This window comes from Hemitrygon akajei, chromosome 18 (assembly GCF_048418815.1).
Source record: "Hemitrygon akajei chromosome 18, sHemAka1.3, whole genome shotgun sequence".
In the NCBI taxonomy this organism is placed as follows: Eukaryota; Metazoa; Chordata; class Chondrichthyes; order Myliobatiformes; family Dasyatidae; genus Hemitrygon; species Hemitrygon akajei.
The window spans coordinates 19,737,482-19,757,582 of NC_133141.1; the positions used below are offsets into that span (position 1 = coordinate 19,737,482).

The window sequence follows — 20,101 nt, forward strand, 5'->3', positions numbered from 1 at the left end:
TTCTCCAATTTCCGGTAATTCCCTCCCCCTATCCCAGGTCTCTCTCTGCCTCTCTCCCCTTTCAACTTTCTGCTTCTTTATCTCTACAGTTCATTCATGCTTATCCCCTCCCCCTCCCCCCTTTATCTTTCCTCTGATTGGTTTTCCACCTGGCACCTCTAGGCCCTACCCTCTCCCCTATCTCTATTACTGGGCTTCGGCCCTCTCTTCCCCCCCCCCCCCCCCATTCCTGATTAAGGGTCTCAGCCCGAAACGTTGGCTACTCTTTTCTCACGGATGCTGCCTGACCTGCTGAGTTCTTCCAGCGTTGTGTATGTATTCAATATTATGTCTGGTTATACTATATCCCCGACCATTTGGAGTTGTGAGTGACAAAGCTCAACGAGAAAGGGGAAATCTTTTTTTGTGTGGAATTGAGCAGAAAACCTATTTCTAAGGGCTGCAACAGTTTAGGGTTTTCCTGATTTTACCTCTCTCTCTCCTGAATCTTAGGTCATATATTCTGGCATGGTGGCTGTGTGTTTTCAAACCACCGTGACTGGATCCCAGTGAACTACCAGTTCATGAGTGGCTAAAGAAATTAGATCTGTATTCTTTGGAGTTCAGGAGAATGGGGTGATTTTATCAAATCTTACAAGATCCTTGGGGGGCAGGACAGAATAGATATTGAGGTGTTTCTCCAAATAGGAGAATCCAGAATGAGAGCACATATTTACAAGATTAGTGGAGGATGGGGTCATTTCATACTGAGGTGCATGAGAATTTGTTTCCCATGAGAATTTGTTTCCCAGAGGAGCGTGAATATCTGGAATCCTGTCTCCCAAAAGGTAGTGGAAACTGGATCACTGGGGGGGTGGGGGGGGGGGGTATTTAAAGAGGAAGTAGACATTTTTGAAAGATAAGGGAATTGAGAGCTGTGGGGGGGAGAGGGAGGGGACTGACACAGAAAAAGAGATGTAGCCTGGGGCTGGTCAGCCATGATCACATTAAATGTGGCAAATTTGATTAAGTATTTTCTTCAGCGGTTTGATCGAAGGACGACTGTGCAAGCATGTGGACGTCAGCGAGTTAGACCAGGGCGGAGAGTTGAAAATGGAAACAGCTTTATAGAACGTGTGTTGGAGTAGAGGGAGACAGAGTAGAAGGGCCTTGACTCAATGGGGCTTTGGCGATAACGGGTCGAGGCGAGGTAGGTTACCTGTGAAGAACAGAAACAGGAAGTATGTCTGTGAGGCCAGTGTTCTGTACTGGGTGTCAGATGTGGGAAGGCTGGGGGAATCCCAGCTTCCCAGAAGGCCACATCTGCACCAGGTGTGTCGAGCTGCAGCTCCTTAAGGACCAGGTTAGGGAACTGTAGCTGCAGCTGGATGACCTTCGTCTGGTCAGGGAAAGTGAGTAGGTGATAGATAGGAGCTATAGGCAAGTAGTCACACCAGGGCCTCGGGAGACAGATAAGTGGGTAACAGTCTGGAGAGGGAAGGGCAGGAGTCAGATACTAGCAAGTACCCCAGTGGCTGTCCCCCTTAACAATAAGTACTCCTGTTTGAGTACTGTTGGGGGGGGCACAGCCTACCTGGGGGAAGCAGCAGTGGCCGTGCCTCTGGCACAGAGTCTGGCCCTGTGGCGCAGAAGGGCAGGGAAAGGAAGAAGGCAGCAGTGATAGGGGACTCTGTAGTTAAGAGGTCAGACAGGAGATTCTGTGGACGCAGGAAAGAAACACAGATGGTAGTTTGCCTCCCAGATGCCAGGGTCTGGGATGTTTCTGATCGCATCCACGATATCCTGCAGTGGGAGGGAGAACAGCCAGAGGTCGTGGTACATATTGGTACCAACGACATAGGTAGGAAAAGGGAAGAGGTCCTGAAAACAGACTACAGGGAGTTAGGAAGGAAGTTGAGAAGCAGGACCACAAAGGTAGCAATCTCAGGATTACTGCCTATGCCACGTGACAGTGAGTACAGGAATAGTGAGGTGGAAGATAAATGAGAGGCTGAGGGATTGGAGCATGGGGCAGGGATTCAGATTTCTGGATCATTGGGACCTGTTTTGGGGCAGGCGTGACCTGTACAAAAAGGAGGGTTCCACTTGAATCCGAGGGGGACCAATATCCTGGCAGGGAGGTTTGCTACGGCTATTGGGGAGAGTTTGAACTAGAATTGCTCGGGAGTGGGAACTGAACTGAAGAGACGGAGGAAGGTACAGTTGGCTCACAAATAGAGAAAGCTTGGAGACAGTGAGAGAGGGAGGATAGGCAGATGATAGAGAAGGGACGTGCTCAGACCGATGGTTTGAGATGTGTCTATTTTAATGCAAGAAGCATCATAAACAAAGCGGATGAGCATAGAGCGTGGATCAGTACTTGGAGCTATGATGTGGTGGCCATTACAGAGACTTGGATGGCTCAGGGACGGGAATGGTTACTTCGAGTGCCAGGTTTTAGATGTTTCAGAAAGAACAGGGAGGGAGGCAAAAAAGGTGGGGGCATGGCACTGCTGATCAGGGATAGTGTCTTGGCTCCAGAAAAGGAGGAAGTCATGGAGGGATTGTCTACTGAGTCTTAGTGGGTGGAAGTTAGAAACAGGAAGTGGTCAATAACTCCACTGGGTGTTTTTTATAGACCACCCAACAGTAACAGGGACATTGAGGACCAGATAAGGAGACAGATTCTGGAAAGGTGTAATAATAACAGGGTTGTCATGGTGGGAGCTTTTAATATCCCAAATATTGATTGGCATCTCCCTAGAGCAAGGGGTTTAGATGGGGTGGAGTTTGTTAGGTGTGTTCAGGAAGGGTTCTTGACACAATGTGTAGATAAGCCTACAAGAGGAGAGGCTGTACTTGATCTGGTATTGGGAAATGAACCTGGTCAGGTGTCAGGCCTCTCAGTGAGAGAACATTTTGGAGATAGTGATCACAATTCTATCTCCTTTACCATAGCATTGGCGATGGATAGGAACAGACAAGTTAGGAAAGTGTTTAATTGGAGTAAAGGGAAATATAAAGCTATCAGGCAGGAAATTGGAAGCATAAATTGGGAACAGATGTTCTCAGGGAAATGTACGGTAGAAATGTGGCAAATGTTCAGGGGATATTTGCGTGAGGTTCTGCATAGGTACGTTCCAATGAGACAGGGAAAGGGTGATAGGGTACAGGAACCGTGGTGTACAAAGGCTGTTGAAAATCTAGTCAAGAAGAAAAGAAAAGCTTAAGAAAGGTTCATAAAACTGGGTAATGATAGAGATCTAGAAGATTATAAGGCCAGCAGGAAGGAGCTTAAGAATGAAATTAGGAGAGCCAGAAGGGGCCATGAGAAGGCCTTGGCGAGCAGGATTAAAGAAAACCCCAAGGAATTCTACAAGTATGTGAAGAGCAAGAAGATAAGACATGAGAGAATATGATCAATCAAGTGTGACAGTGGAAAGGTGTGTATAGAACCGGAAGAGATAACAGAGGTACTTAATGAATACTTTGCTTCAGTATTCACTACGGAAAAAGATCTTGGAGATTGTAGGGATGACTTACAGCAGATTGAAAAACTTGAGTATATAGACATTAAGAAAGAGGATGTGCTTGGAGCTTTTGGAAAGCATCAAGTTGGATTAGTCTCCAGGACTGGACAAGATGTACCCCAGGCTACTCTGGGAGGCAAGGGAGGAGATTGCTGACCCTCTGGTGACAATCTTTGCATCATCAGTGGGGACAGGAGAGGTTCTGGAGGATAGGAAGGTTGCAGATGTTGTTCCCTTATTCAAAAAAGGGAAATAGCCCAGGAAATCATAAACCAGTGAGTCCTACTTCAGTGGTTGGTAAGTTGATGGAGAAGATCCTGAGAGGCAGGATTTATGAACATTTGGAGAGGCATAATATGATTAAAAATAGTCAGCATGGCTTTGTCAAAGGCAGGTTGTGCCTTACGTGCCTGATTGAATTTTTGGAGGATGTGACTAAACACATTGATGAAGGAAGAGCAGTAGATGTAGTGTATATAGATTTCAGCAAGGCTTATTGAGAAAGTAAGGAGGCATGGGATCAAAGGGGACATTGCTTTGTGAATCCAGAGCTGCCTTGCCCACAGAAGGCAAAGTGTGGTTGTAAATGGGTCATATTCTGCATGGAGGTCGGTAACCAGTGGTGTGCCTCAGGGATCTGTTCTGAGACCCCTTCTCTTCGTGATTTTTATAAATGACCTGGATGAGCAAGTGGAGGGATGGGTTAGTAAATTTGCTGATGACACAAAGGTTGGGGGTGTTGTGGATAGTGTGGAAAGCTGTCAGAGGTTACAGCGGGACATCGTTAGGATGTAAAACTGGGCTGAGAAGTGGCAGTTGGAGTTCAACCCAGATAGGTATGAGGTGGTTTATTTTGGTAAGTCAAATATGATGGCAGAATATAGTATTAATGGTAAGACTCTTGGCAGTGTGGAGGATCAGAGGGATCTTGGGGTCCGAGTCCATAGGACACTCACAGCTGCTGCACAGGTTGACTCTGGTTAAAAAGGCATACGGTGCATTGGCCTTCATCAATCGTGGAATTGAATTTAGGAGCTGAGAGGTAATGTTGCAGCTATATAGGACCTTGGTCAGACCCCACTTGGAGTACTGTGCTCATTTCTGGTCACCTCACTACAGGAAGGATGTGGAAGCCATAGAAACGGTGCAGAGGAGATTTACAAGGATGTTGCCTGGATTGGGGAGCATGCCCTATGAGAATAGGTTGAGTGAACTTGGCCTTTTCTCCTTGGAGCGACAGAGGATGAGAGGTGACCTGATAGAGGTGTATAAGATGATGAGAGGCATTGATCGTGTGGATAATCAGAGGCTTTTTCCCAGGGCTGAAATGGCTAATGTGAGAGGGCACTGTTTTAAGGTGTTTGGAAGTAGGTACAGAGGAGATGTCAGGGGTAAGTTTTTTACTCGGAGAGTGGTGAGTGCATGGAATGGGCTGCCGGTGACGGTGGTGGAGGTGGATACGATAGGGTCTTTTAAGAGACTCTTGGAGAGGTAAATGGAGCTCAGAAAAATAGAGGGCTATGGGTAACTCTAGGTAATTTCTAAGGTAAGGACATGTTCGGCACAGCTTTGTGGGCCAAAGGGCCTGTATCGTGCTGTAGGTTTTCTGTGTTTCTATGTTTCTGAATTTGAGGGGACGAGTGGCCTACTTTTTACTTCTATTCTTTAGGTTCTTATGTTCTAATACAGCATTTATTCAAAGCACATAACCCGTCAATTGGCACACAGCCAATCTCATTGCTGTTCCCTGTATGCATTCTGTATTTTGTGTATGGTATCGGATATCCAGATCTAACCATCTCGACCATGCTACTGGCTTCACCTTAGCATGATGGTGGCAAAGAAAGCACAACTTCAAACAAAACAGTTAGCTTATTAGTTGTGTCCTCCTCACAAAGCACATACTATCCCATGAATGCTATCCATTTAATCTTCTGTGTGACCTTTAGTTTTAAATCTGTCCAATTCATGTTGTCACTGGCAAGGTCGGTATTTCATGGCCATCTTTCGGAGCCCTTGGCAAGGTGGTGACGAGCTGCCACGTTCTACTATTGTGATCCTTATTGGAAGGTCCTCCCACAGGATACTCAGGTTTGGTACAAGGGAGTAATCTTGCTTGGCTATTTAAGAATCAGCCACGTTGATTATCATAGACTAGCTACTGTCATCTTCTTGACATCAGGGATATCAGGGAACCAGATGGATTTTTATGGCAATCCAGTAGTTTAATGTCATCCTGACTGACTAATTTTCTAATTTTCGATCCATTTCAGTGACTCAAATTAAGTTCCCCAGCTGTTGTGATTAGATTATTTGCTCTGACCATTGGATTACAGGTCTAGTAATATATCATTGTTGTACGACATGCAAGTATAACCACTGTGATAACCATGGCAAACACACACCCAGCATATTCACCCATCCTTATTGTCTGCTTAGTATGTTATCATTTGCAGATATTATTGTCTCCTAGCTCTTTCCCTTGTAGCACAGAAACCGTTGAATTCTCTGGAGCTGACAAGGCAGGTTAAGTCAGAGGTGAGGAAGGCAAATGCAATGTTGGCATTCATTTCCAGAAGACTAGAATATAGAAGCAAGGATGTAATGCTGAGGTTTTATAAGGCGCTGGTGAAGCCTCACTTGGAGTGTTGTGAGCAGCTTTGGGTCCCTTATTTAAGGAAAAACGTTCTGACATTGGAAGGGGCTCAGAAGAGGTTCACGAGTATGATTCTGGCAATGAAAAGCTTAATGTAAGTGGAGCAATTGATGACTCTGAGACTGTACTCACTGAAATTTAGAAGAATGATGGGGAATCTCATTGAAACCTATCGAATGTTGCAGGCCTAGCTAGAATGGATGTAGAAAGGAGGTTTCCTCTGGTAAGGGAGCCTCGGACCTGAGGGCACAGCCTTAGAATAGAGGGATGTCCATTTAGAACAGAGATGAGGAGGAATTTCTTTAGGCATAGGGTGCTGAATCTGTGGAATTTGTTGCCATAGGCAACAGTGGAAGCCAAGTCATTGGGTGTATTTTAGGGGGAGGTTGATAGGTTCTTGAGTAGTCAGGACATGAAGGGATATGGGGAGAAGGCAGGATAATGGGGTCGAGAGGGAAGTGAATCAGCTGTGATGGCAGAGCAGACTCAATGGGCTGAATGGCCTAATTCTGCTTCTGTGTCCTATGGTCTTATGGACAAGGCCTAATTCAAGAATATTTCCAATTGGTGATGGTGGGTTGATTTAGAGAAATTCTCTTAAATAACAGACAACACTGGATTCTCCTCTTCTGGCTAGATTTCCAGTAGAAAATAACTTGCACTCATCCCTTGTCCCTTAGGCTTGGGTCAAAGTTCACTCAATCTGCAGGACGGAATTCTCATCATCAAAAGGATTTCCTAATTCCCAAGTTCTAGAAATTGAAGCAATGTCTTGGATTTTAAAATGCAAGAACATCTCAAAGATTGGGAAACTGCTGGCTTTGATGGCCTCTGATGCGGCCAAGCCCAACAAAAGAGAGGTTTATGAGATCATAACATAGACGTTATGAGATTTATTTTGCACAATTTGTCCAAGCCTGGCTGAGATGCAGAGGAATAAAACTCACTCTATCCAGCATCTGGTTAGCAAATGTACAGTCACTGGAGAACAAGATTGCAGACCTGAGGGCAAGATTGCTGCATCAGAGGGAAATGAGGAATTGCTGTGTTCTGCATTTCATGGAGACATGGCTCACTTCGAACACGCCGGATGCATTGGTAAGATCCGATGGCTTCTTGACACACAGGATGAACTGAACTTCTGATTAATTAGAAGGCAAAAGGTAGGGGTCTGTGTTTCATGATAAACTCTTCGTGGTGCTTTGATGTGGTGGTTTCGTTGTCCTCTTGTTCCCCCTACCTAGAACATCTAATGATTAAGTGCTGAGCATTCTACTTACCAAGAGAGTTCTCCTCTGTGATCCTGACTACAGTTTATATCCCACCAAACGCTGACATTAATTAGGCACTCGAGAGATTGAATGCTGCCATCACCAAACAAGAAACAGCCTGCCCCAACATATTTGAAATCATAGTTGGGGACTTCAATCAGGCTTGTTTGAAGAAATCTCTGCCCAATTATCATCAGCATATAACCTGCAGCACCAGTGGTCCCAACACGCTCGACTACTGCTCTACTACCATAAAGAATGCCTGCCATTCGATCCCTAGACTGCATTTTGGTAAATCTGATCATTTGACTGTCCTTCTCCTACCTGCATACAGGCAGAGGTTGAAGATCAAAGCTCCAGAGATTAGGACAAGAAGGGGCTGGCCATGGGAGACAGAGAATGGCTATGGGATTGCTTCAAGTTGGTGGACTGGACCGTGTTCAAGGACTCATGAGAGGATATGAATGGATACATGACAGACTTTATAAAATTAGTGGTAGACAAGTGTGTCCCCACAAAATCATTCAGAGTCTTCGCCAGCCAGAAGACCTGGATGAACCAAAAGATCCACAATCTGCTGAGGACCAGGTCAGTGGTGTTCAGGTCTACTGACCAAGTAACATACAAGAGGTCCAGGTATAATCTCCAGAAGGTTATCTCACATGCAAAGTGGCAATTCCGGACCAAACTTATATCACTGTAGGATGCTTGACAGCTGTGGAAGGGCTTCAATGCTATTAACTCTTACAAAGTAAAACCCAAGTGACATACTGAGGGTGACAACAGGGCTTTGCTTCCAGAGGAACTTAATGCCCTCTGTGCTCACTATGACCATCAAAACATGGAGAAACCTTCATGAACTCCCACAGCTCCTGATGACCCGGTAATTTCAACCTCAGAGGCCAACGTGAGAACATTCTTCAGGAGGGTGACTCCACAGTAAGCATCTGACCCAAATGGGGTACTTGACGAAGTACCAAAGAACCTCTCACTTCGGCAGTCTGAGGTACCCACCTACTTCAAGCAGGTTTCAGCTATACCAGTGCCTAAGAAGAACATGCTAACCTGCCTCAATGACTATTGTCCAATAGCATTTGCATCAACTGTGATGAAGTGCTTTGAGAGGATGGTGATGAAACATATCAACTCCTGCTGGAGAAGCAACTTGGGTCCGCTCCAATTTGCCTACCGGCACAACAGGTCCACAGCAGATGCAATTTCATTGGTTCTTCACTCAACTCTGGAACATCTGGAAAGCAAAGATGCATACATCAGGATCCTCTTTATCAACTACAGCTCAGCATTCAATACTATCATACCCTCAAATTAATCAATAAGCTCCAAGATCTAGGTGTCGATACGTCCTTGTACAATGGGATCCTGGATTTTATTGCTTGCAGACCCCAGTCTTTTTGGATTGGCAACAACATCTCCTCCACAATCTCCATCAGCACAGGTGCACCACAAGACTGTGTGATTAGCCCCCTGCTATACTGGCTTTACACCTATGACTGTGTGGCTAAGCATAGCTCCAATGCCTTTTAAGTTTGCTGATGACAACACTGTCAAATCAGAGGTGGTGACAAATCAGTATATAAGAGGGAGATTGAAAATCTGGTTGTGTGGTGTCAGAACAACAACTTCTTACTCAATGTCGGCAAGACCATGGAGCTGATTATTGACTTCAGGAGGAGGAAACCAGAGGTCCATGAGCCAGTCCTCATCAGGGGATCAGTGGAGAGGGTCAGCAACTTTAAATTCTTCGGTGTTCTCATTTCGGAGGACATGTCTTAGGCCCAGCATGTAAGTGCAATTATGAAAAAAGTATGGCAGCATAGATAGATAGATAGATAGATACTTTATTCATCCCCATGGGGAAATTCAACTTTTTTTCCAATGTCCCATACACTTGTTGTAGCAAAACTAATTACATACAATACTTAACTCAGTAAAAAATATGATATGCATCTAAATCACTATCTCAAAAAGCATTAATAATAGCTTTTTAAAAAGTTCTTAAGTCCTGGCGGTAGAATTGTAAAGCCTAATGGCATTGGGGAGTATTGACCTCTTCATCCTGTCTGAGGAGCATTGCATCGATAGTAACCTGTCGCTGAAACTGCTTCTCTGTCTCTGGATGGTGCTATGTAGAGGATGTTCAGAGTTATCCATAATTGACCGTAGCCTACTCAGCGCCCTTCGCTCAGCTACCGATGTTAAACTCTCCAGTACTTTGCCCACGACAGAGCCTGCCTTCCTTACCAGCTTATTAAGACGTGAGGCGTCCCTCTTCTTAATGCTTCCTCCCCAACACGCCACCACAAAGAAGAGGGCGCTCTCCACAACTGACCTATAGAACATCTTCAGCATCTCACTACAGACATTGAATGACACCAACCTTCTTAGGAAGTACAGTCTTAGGAAGCATCTTTGCTTCCTTAGAAGTTTGCGAAGATTCAGCATGACATCTAAAATTTAGACAAACTTTTATAGATACGTGGTGGAAAGTATATTGACTGGTTGCATCACAGCCTGGTATGGATACACCAATATCCTTGAATGGAAAATCCTACAAAAATAGTGGATACAACCCACTCCATCATGGGTAAAGCCCTCCCCACCATTAAGCACATCTACAGGGAGTGCTGTCGCAGGAAAGCAGCATCTATCATCAAGGACCTGCACCACCCATGCCCTGCTCCCTTCTCGCTACCTCCATCAGAAAGAAGGTATAGGAGCCTCAGGACCTACAGCACTAGGTTCAGGAACAGTTATTACCCCTCAACAATCGGGGTCTTGAACCAGAGGGGATAATTTCACTTAAGTTCACTCACCCATCACTGAACGTACCCACAACCCATGGACTCACTTTCAAGAACTCTTCATCTCATGTTCTCGATATTTATTGCTTACTTGCTTGCGTGTTTGTTTGTTTTTTTTGTTTCTTTTGTATTTGCACATTTTATTGTCCTTTGTGCATTGTTTGTTTGTCAGTCCTGTTGGGTGTGGTCTTTCACTTATTCTATTATGTTCCTTTGATTTGCTGTATGTGCTCACAAGAAAATGAATCTCAAGGTGTATATGGTGACACATACATACTTTGATAATAAATTTACTTTGAACTTGAACTTTGAACTACTTTTGCACATTAGTTACTTGTCAGTCTTTATGTATAGCTTTTCTAACTTCCTTGCATTTCCTTATTTTTCTGTAGATGCTTGCAAGAAGATGAATCTCTAGGTAGCTTATGGTAACGTATACAGTCCATACTCTGATGATAAATTTACTTTGATCAGATTGGAAAGAGAGGAGAACACAACAAGGCCCTCTCCCTTCTTGCTAATACTACTGCTCTCCAAGCCTGCTGTAGACGAGGTAACAGAGGAGGCAAGAGGGTGCAGTACTGTTCCCCAATATGAACCTTCTATACTTAAGTTTTATTTACTTTAATGACTGAAAAATTGGGAGGATGATAAATCAGCCATGTTGCCATCCAAGCAGTTGACGAATAGCAATCATTTTACTCAGAGGTAGCAATCACAATATAACAATTAATCAGAATGGACACATGACATAGAACAAATCAGATCAGACAGGATGGTTTGTGGTGTGGACAGTCTAGTCACTGCAGCTTGTAGTTGACTCCTGTCTCCTCAAGTTGGTCAGATTGTTAACCTGATACTTAACTCCTTAATGCTTAATAGATTTTTTTCTCTTGGAACCTCTCCCTCCCCCACTTATGTTTTAGGTCTGCTTAACACCTCATATCAGTCATCAACTTAATTAGGTGTCCCAATTATGTTAACAATACCTAAGGCAATCTCTTTGTAGGCAGAGTGTCAATTATAGTTAATTGGCTCTGCCTTCCTTGTGTCTGTGGTTCTTGTAAGGTTCTTCTCGACAAAAGCAACCGATACAGAAACCTAATGGCTCCTTCATCAAGCTCTTCTCAGGCAGTTTCTTCCTTATCCTTGGCCACCCTGTGAGTCCTGGTTGAGGAACATTGCTTACACTCCAGAGAGGCAAGTCAGGTTAACTCTGGTGCTCTTCCCCCTTTCCTTTCTTCCATGTCTTCTACCCTCTCCTATCAGATTCCTCCTTCTCCAGCCCTTTATCTCTTTCACCTATCTATCAACTTCTCAGCTCTTTATTTCAACTGCTGCCCCTCTCCTGGTTTCACCTATCACCTGCCACCTTGTGCTTCTTCCTCCCCTCCCTCCACCTTCTTGCTCTGACTTCTCATCTTTTTTTCCCAGTCCTGAAGAAGGGTCTCGGCCTGAAACATTGACTGTTTATTCATTTCCATAGATGCTGCCTGACCTGTTGAGTTCCTCCAGCATTTTGTGTGTTTTGCATTGGATTTCCATCATCTGCAGATTTTCTTGTGTCAGGTTAGCTTATGTTGTCCACTCATTGTGCAAGCAGGCAAACTATGGGAATTGACACCAAGAAAATATATAGTATTTCATCAAATATTATTGATCAATACAGAAGTAGAAAGGAATTAGTTAAATTTGGGTTAGTTAGTTCTCAACATGGTACATGCCCACACAGGATTCCCCAATATAAAACTGCATCAACTTGCACCAGCCTCACATGCAGAGAGCAAAGTTGTGAAAGATTTCCATGCATTGTGACAAGTTGGTGCACCATTGCAAGTGTTCTGCTAAGATTCTTTATGCAGCTTGGATTCTACTGTCCTTTTTTTTGATTTTTAATATTCATCTTATTGTCTGTTGACAAGGACCGTCTCCAGTTACTCTAAAACATCCGATTGAATGAGAAACCAGATACCTTAATATCCTGCCAAGGCTCCAGATCCAAAGATATTTGTCCTGTAAATCTGCAAGAGTCAGGGATATTCTTGTCGTAGAAGGGTTTTGCCCTGGGCAGAGGTGATAATCTACCTTCTTCACCTGTCACCCAATATTCCACTCATGAAGTGCCTTTTCTCTACTGGCCCTCACAATGTACCTTGTACATAAAATGTCACAGAGTAAAGTCAGTCTACAGCATAATTCCATCTGGATCATTTACCTTGTTGGAGTCTAGTGACTAAGAAAGTTACTAGAGGTCCAGGTACAATCTCCGGAAAGCCATCTCACGGGTGATGTGTCAATTCTGGGCTAAACTTGAATTAATGAAGGATGCTCGACAGTTGTGGCAGGGTTTGAATACTAATACCTCTTACAAAGTGAAATCGAGTGACAAAGGCGACAACAGGGCTTCGCTTCCAGATGAGTTAAATGCCTTCTATGCTCACTTTGATGTAAAAACATGGAAGAAATATCATGAACTCCCACAGCCCCCAATGATCCTACAATTTCAGTCTCTGAGGCCAATGTGTGAACAGCCTTCACGAGGCTGAACCCTCGAAAAGCATCCAGCTCAGTCAGGGTACCTGGGTAAGTACTAACGACCTGTGCTGATCAACTGGTTGGAGAGTTCACTGAAATCTTTAACTTCTTTCTTTGGCAGACTGAGGTACCAAAGAAGGCTTCTATTATATCATATCATTGGCTCTTCAGTCAACCCTGGAACATCTGTATGCAGCAAAGATGTATACATCAGGATGTTCTTTATCAACTACAGCTCAGCATTCAATATGATCGTCCCCTCAAAACTAATCAGTAAACTCCAAGACCTTGGTCTCAATACCTCGTTGTGCAATGGTCCTCAATTTCCTCACTTGCAGACCCCATTCAGTTTGGGTTGTCAACATCTCCTCCACGATCTCCACCTGCACAGGTGCACCACAAGACTGTGTGCTTAGCCCCCTGCTCTACTCACTTTACACTTATGACTGTGGCTAAGCACAGATCCAATGCATACTCAAGTTTGCAGACACCACTGTCACAGGCCAAATCAAAGGTGGTGATGAATCAGCAGAAAGGAGGAAGATTGAGTGATGCTATAACAACAACCTCTTACTCAATGTCAGCAAGACCAAGGAGCTGATTATTGACTTCAGGAGAAGGAAACCAGGGGTCCATGAGCCAGTCTTCTTTGGAGAATCAGAGGTGGAGGGAGTTAGCAACTTTAAGTTTCTCTGTGTTATTATTTTGGAGGACCTGTTCTAGACCCAGCACATAAGTGCAATTATGAAGAAAGCATGGCAGCGGTGCCTCTACTTCCTTAGGAGTTTACGTAGATTCGACATGACATCTAAGACTTTGATAAATTTCTATAGATGTGTAGTGGAGAGTATATTGACTGGCTGTATAACAGCCTGGTATGGAAACACTAATGCCCTTGAATGAAAAATCCAACAAAAATTAGTGGGTATGGTCCAGTTCATCATGGGTAAAGCCCTCATCACCATTGAGCACATCTACAGGAAATGTTGTCGCAGGAAAGCAGCATCAATCATCAGGGATCCCCACCACCCAGTACATGCTCTCTTCTCGCTGCTGCCATCAGGAAGAAGCTACCTCAGAACTTACAACACCAGGTTCAGGAAAAGTTATTACCCCTCAATCATCAGACTCTTGAATGAAAGGGATAACTTCACTCAACTTCACTTCATTGTTGAAATGTTCCCACAACCTATGGACTCACTTTGAAGGATTCTTCATCTCATGTGCTCGATATTTATTGCTTATTTATTATTATTTTTTTTCCTTTTTTCTTTTGTATTTTCACAGTTTGCTGTCTTTTGCACACAGGTTGAATGCTCAAGTTAGTGCGATCTTTCATTGATTCTATTTTGGTTATTATTCTACTATGGATTTATTGAGTATGCCCAGAAGAAAATTAATCTCAGGGTTGTATATAGTGACATATACGTATTTGATAATAAATTTACTTTGAACTTTGAGTTAACTAAAGTACAGCAATCTCCAGATTAATAAGGAAGATGAGAGCTGCTTGCAATATATCACTTGGATTATTTGCAGACCACTTCCACTTTTCTTGGACCATTATTCACCACATTTCTATTCTACTGGGAAACTCCCACTTCTATTTTCCTTTTTCTTGTCCTCTTCTTTTCAACATCCTCCCTGTTCTGATGGTCTAGGCTCTTAAGGACAAATGAAATAGAATTTGGAGTAGGCCATTCAGCTGTACACATCCACTCCACTATTAATGAAGAGCCTGTTCAATCCTTTCCCTCAACACTTCTTTCCTGCACTGACTCCATGTTCGTTGACTCCTTTAATATTTAAAAGATTCTCGGTTTCTGTCTTGACTATACTCACTGATTGAGTCACCATAAAATTTCCCATGGTGAAGAATGTAGAAAAAAGAACATTACAGCACAGTGCAGGCCCTTTGATCAACAATGCTGTGATGATCTAATAACGTACTCTAAGATCAATCTAAACTTTTCCTCCTATATGACCCGCAGTTTCTCTGTTATCCACATTTCTATCCCTGCCAGGGTATTCCATGCAGTCACTACTCTCTGAATAAAAAGCTTATCTCTGACAACCCCCTATACTTTCCATCAATCACCTTAAAGTTCTACGTCCTTGTATTAGTCATTTCTGCCCTGGGAAAAAGTCTCTGGGTATCCACTCAATCTATGCCTCTTCACATCTTGTACACCTCTATCAAGTCATCTTCCTTCACTCCAGAGAGAAAAGCCCTAGCTTGCTCAACTTATCCTCATAAGACATGTTCTCTAATCCAGGCAGTATTCTGGTAAATCTCTTCTGCACCCTCTCTAAAACTTTCACATCCTTCCTATAATGAGGTGATCGGAACTGAACACAATACTCCAAGTGTGGTCTAATCAGGGTTTTATAAAGCTGCAGCATTACCTCGTGGCTCTTGAACTTGAAAAAGTTTCTTCTCATTTCTGTCCTGAATGGCCAGTGGCTTATTTAGAGAGGGGGATCCCTGGTTCTAGACACCAGCCTGGGGAATTGTCATTTCATGCAATAAATAATCTGATGGAGGAACTCAGTAGATTGAGCAGCATCTCTGGGAGGAAATAAATTGCTGACTTTCTGGGTCAAAACCCTACATCAGGACTTGATTCCACAAAAAATCATTCTACATTTACCCTGTCCAGTCCAATAAGAATTTTATGTATTTTCTGCCCTCGCTGGATTCAGTATTATAATCACAAGAGATGCTGCAGATTAGGCAGCATCTTTGGAGAGGAATAAAGAATCGATGTTTTGGGTTGGATGAAGGGTCTTAGCATGAAACGTCGACTGTTTATTCCTCTCTATAGATGGTGCCTAACCTGCTGAGTTCCTCCAGCATTTTGTGTGGATACTCTACTGCTCATTTCTCCAATATCCACCCAGTGACAGATACATCCATGTGCCTGAACATTGAGTGAGACTGAGCTGTTTGACTGTTGATCCAGCATAAGTATCTGCACCCAAATCTAGCTAGTGACACTTCATTCATGGAATGTGGTCGTCAACGGCATTGCCCATCCCCAAATACCCCTGAAGTATAGATGCAGTTATGAATCAACCACATTGGAATTTCAGGAATCACTTATGGCCCAGATCAGATAGAGGACAGGTGTTTTTTTTGAAGGAAATTAATTAAACAGATGAGTTTTATAACAGTCCAGTATGTTTCTTTTTGCTTACCCCATTATTGAGATTAAGTTTTTTTTAAATGATTCCAAATTTATTTAATTATTTTTGTTTAAATTCTCCATCACATCTCTGGAACAATGGTCCAGGACTCTAGATCAGGGATTCCCAATCTTTTTTATGCCATGGACCAATGCCATTAAGCGAGGGGTCTATGGATCCCAGGTTGGGAAACTCTGCTCTAGATGTTTGTGCAGTAACTTAACCACCATAACCCAATGGATTAAGAAGAAGTATTCTTGTTCAGATTGTTAACATTCTACAAGAACTTGACTGGATGGATAAAGAGCAGCTGTACTCCATGATTGGCGAATCTAGAGCTAGAGGGTAATAGCTCAAGATAAAAGATTGACTATTTAGGACTAAGCTGATTTAGAAATTTATTTATTGATTTGTTAACTCTTATTAATCTTCAGAATTATATACTCCAGAGTGCAATGGATGCCCTGTTATTGAGTCAGTGATCAATAGATTCTTGGGCACATTGGAAAACAAAAAATATGGGAATCAGGTGGGAACAAGAATCGACACTTAGTAAAGAGCAGACATGAGGGCTTGAATGAATGAGTTCTCCTTTCTTTTTCCTATATTCTTCTGGTCAAACTGTGAATTATTCAGTCAAATTGGGTAGTGGATGGATGACCAAATATTGTTGAACCCCATTTCGCTCTTCTCTATCTGGACTTGTGATCTTATTTATTCTTGCTATCGAGTTCACGCTTCAATAACAGCTGAGCAAATACTTTACTGTATTGGGACAGAGGGAAAATGGGATTGGAGATGCATGCATTAGAAACAAACAGTCAAAAACGGCTGTTGAAATGATGCACAATACATTTGCTCAACTGACACCAGCACTGAGAGGTTAACATTGTCAGGAAAGACTAAACAGGCTGGAGCTCTTTTCCCTGGAGAAGATAAGGTTGAAAGGAGACTAAAAGATCTTTGAGATTGTGAAGCAGTTCTGTAGAGTAGACACATCAAAGATATTTCCAGTTGTGAGGGAGACCACAGCTTGGGGTCATTAATTATAACATAGCCAAAAATACAGGCAATCCTGGAGAGAACTGGAGAAGGAATTCTGTTTTCCTTAGCTGGTGTGGACTATAATCTATTCCAGACCACCAATGTGGTTAACTGTTAACTTCCATCTCAATTTGGGAACAATTATTGATGGACAATAAATGTTGGTGCTGTCAGTAATGTCCACATTCTGAGAATGAACAAATTAAAAAATGTTGAGAAAGTGGAATTTTCTCCCACATGGTGAATAACACTGACACCATTTAAGGGAAAGCTGGATAAACACAAGGGGAAATGGGGAATAGGAGATATTGATTGGGTGGCAACAGAGTTGTGTGGAACTTTACATAGACAGGCTATTAGCTGGTATTAATTTAATGTATCAGTCAGAAACTGATTCCTTGTTACCCAAAGACATTAGGACACTGTAGTGCATTATTGAACCCAACTATAACCCTTATTTTCCTTATTTTTCTAATTGTCGTTAGAGTTGAGGAAAATGTTTCCATTCCATTAAGATCAGATATTTGTATTTGCGTTTCCTTTCCCGCATAGCTCTGGTTTGATCCCAAAGAGACAAGCAGGCAAGTGGATCATCATCACCTGTAGCCCCGTGCTGCTTCAGGCTATTTGCTTACAGCATCACTGCGAGCTCCATTCCTCTACTGAGCAGTTACAGATTCCAGCAAATGGTGGCTATGCATTGCTCATCCAGTTCCTCTTCCTGCAGCCCACTACAACAGTAGAAACATCAATACTATTTGCATTAACTGCATGAAATCACATTCATTCTGACTCTTGACAATAAAAAAGAAATCTCAAGGGGCCATCAACACGTGGTTGAATTTGACAGGGTCAAGGATGTTATCATCTGGAAAAAGGGGGGAGGCAGTCATGTTGTCAGTGCAATTTCTCCAATGGCATGAATGTGGCAGGGTCTGCCTGTTATAGAATATACCACAGAGAATGAAGTTGATCAATGCAAAGAGCAAAAATTGAGGTTGCCATTTCCTCTTAAGGTTTGACCTGAAGGCTCAGAGAATTAAACAAAAATATCCTGCAGCAATCCGAGAAGAACATTTTTGGGGCATTTAACAATAAATTATTTCAATTTGTTGGGAAAATATTGGAGATGGGGGTTGGAGACTAGTGACAGTGTTGGACATAAGTGATCACACACTGATTAGAGCTGGGAAATACAGAGGGATAAGGAATGGTTTGGACAGCTGAATTCCCTTAGAATTACAGATACATTCAGTGGCCACTTTATTAGGTAAGGGTTTCCAGGGATACAGATCAAACACAGGAAAGTGAGACAGGTGCAGGTAGGTACCCTGGTTAGCCAGAAGGCCAGTTTTTATCCTCCACACTCAGTGGCCACTTTATTAGGTACACTGTACAGTTGCTCGTTAATGCAAATATATGATCAGCCAATCATGGGCAGCAAGTCAGTGCTTAAAAGCATACAGCCATGGTCAAGAGGTTCAGCTGTTGCTCAGACTGAACAGCAGAATGGGGATGAAATGTGACCTAAGTGGCTTTGACTGTAGAATGATTGTTAGTGCTAGGTGGGGTGGTTTGAATATCTTGGAAACTGCTGATCTCCTAGGATTTTTGCACACAACTGTCTCTAAGAGTTTACAGAGTGGTGTGAAAAACAAAAAACATCCAGTGAGTGGCAATTCTGTTAATGATCTTGTTAATGAGAGAGGTCAGAGGAAAATGGCCAGACTGGTTCAAGCTGGTAGCAGAAGACCACAAACATACACCCAGTGGGCACTTTATTAGGTGCAGGAGGTTCCTAATAATGTGGCCCCTGAATTTATATGGAGAGTAGTTTATTCCCACAGGAAAGTTCAATACCCAAGGAGTTACCTGTACATCATTGAAGACAAATGAACATAGCATCTCCATTCTACAGGGAATGCTATGCAGATGTATCTGTTTTATTGCCCTCTCATTTTTGATTGGAAACAGGACACCTGGAGAGTTGTGCATTTAAAGGTTTGGAAATGGTGATGGTGTGTGATGAATAGGAAGAATAAACGCTCCCCTATTAGCTACCAGTGGATTTAATGAGATTTCTTGTGCACTTAAAAACACGACTCGAACTTTACTGTTTAACTCTCAAACCAAGTCTGTGCTCATGTTTGCGAGCAGATTTTGGATTGTAATCCTGTGCAAACCGGGCTCCCCTGGCGAATGCTAGTTTGTAATCGATGCTGACAGCAGGATATAAATCAAACGTAGGCTTCAATTGTTGCCAGCGATCTCTGCAAATGCTGCTTTCAATAAAGTTTCCTTCGTATCCTAAATCTTGGCACTTGGGTGCTCATTACTCAGCTCACCGCCGCTCCCTCTCCCCTCTCAATTCCCTCCCTCCCTCGTGAGTCCATCAAATTGGTCAACAGATAGCAATTACTGGTCATAAATCTCAATTGCTGTGAGAGGTTGATGCATCACCTTTCAAATGTTAACTCATTAAGAAGATTGAACTCTTGGTCGAGGCTATTTTCGGAAGAAAGGAAAAGGGATCAAGAGACTCGTGCATTTTACACCACTACCAGCATCACATCCCGCCCCAATACTTCTGGGCTTATTTGATTTGCTCTTGCAATAGAAGGAAGGTAAAAGAGCTCTGTTTAGGAAGAGAGTACGTCAGGCATTCAGTTCGGGCTGCAAATTGAATGCTGGATGAAGGCAGCAGAGCCAAGTCCACTGACAAAACTCCTCCCCACAGTCGGTTGGGACGGGCTCCTTATGAATTATTAAGTAGATTGGGCAGCTCATCATCTTGACTCCAGTACTCTCTGAGGCAGCGTCAACAGACAGCACAGTACTTCTTCAGTGGAGCTGACTGGGACCTATTGTGCAACAAGAGCGGCTTTGAAATAATATCCAAATGTCTTTAAGTTCTTCCAGTATGAAATGATTTTTGCATTTAACTCATTGCGATACATTCTTGTTAATCTTACAGAATTTTCACGCGTCAAAGCCGCAGGGGGAAAATAAAACATTTTTTTTTGTGATTTTGTTAGTTTGAAACAAAAAAAAAATCGACAGCTCCTTAACTGTGGCTTC

The 20,101-nt window shown here is 43.0% G+C and overlaps 1 protein-coding gene across 1 annotated transcript in view; it reads left to right on the forward strand.

The window, feature by feature from the left end:
* asic1b (acid-sensing (proton-gated) ion channel 1b) overlaps nt 1-20,101 on the forward strand; it is an 857,627-nt gene that overhangs the window by 553,204 nt on the left and 284,322 nt on the right. The window lies entirely within an intron of this gene.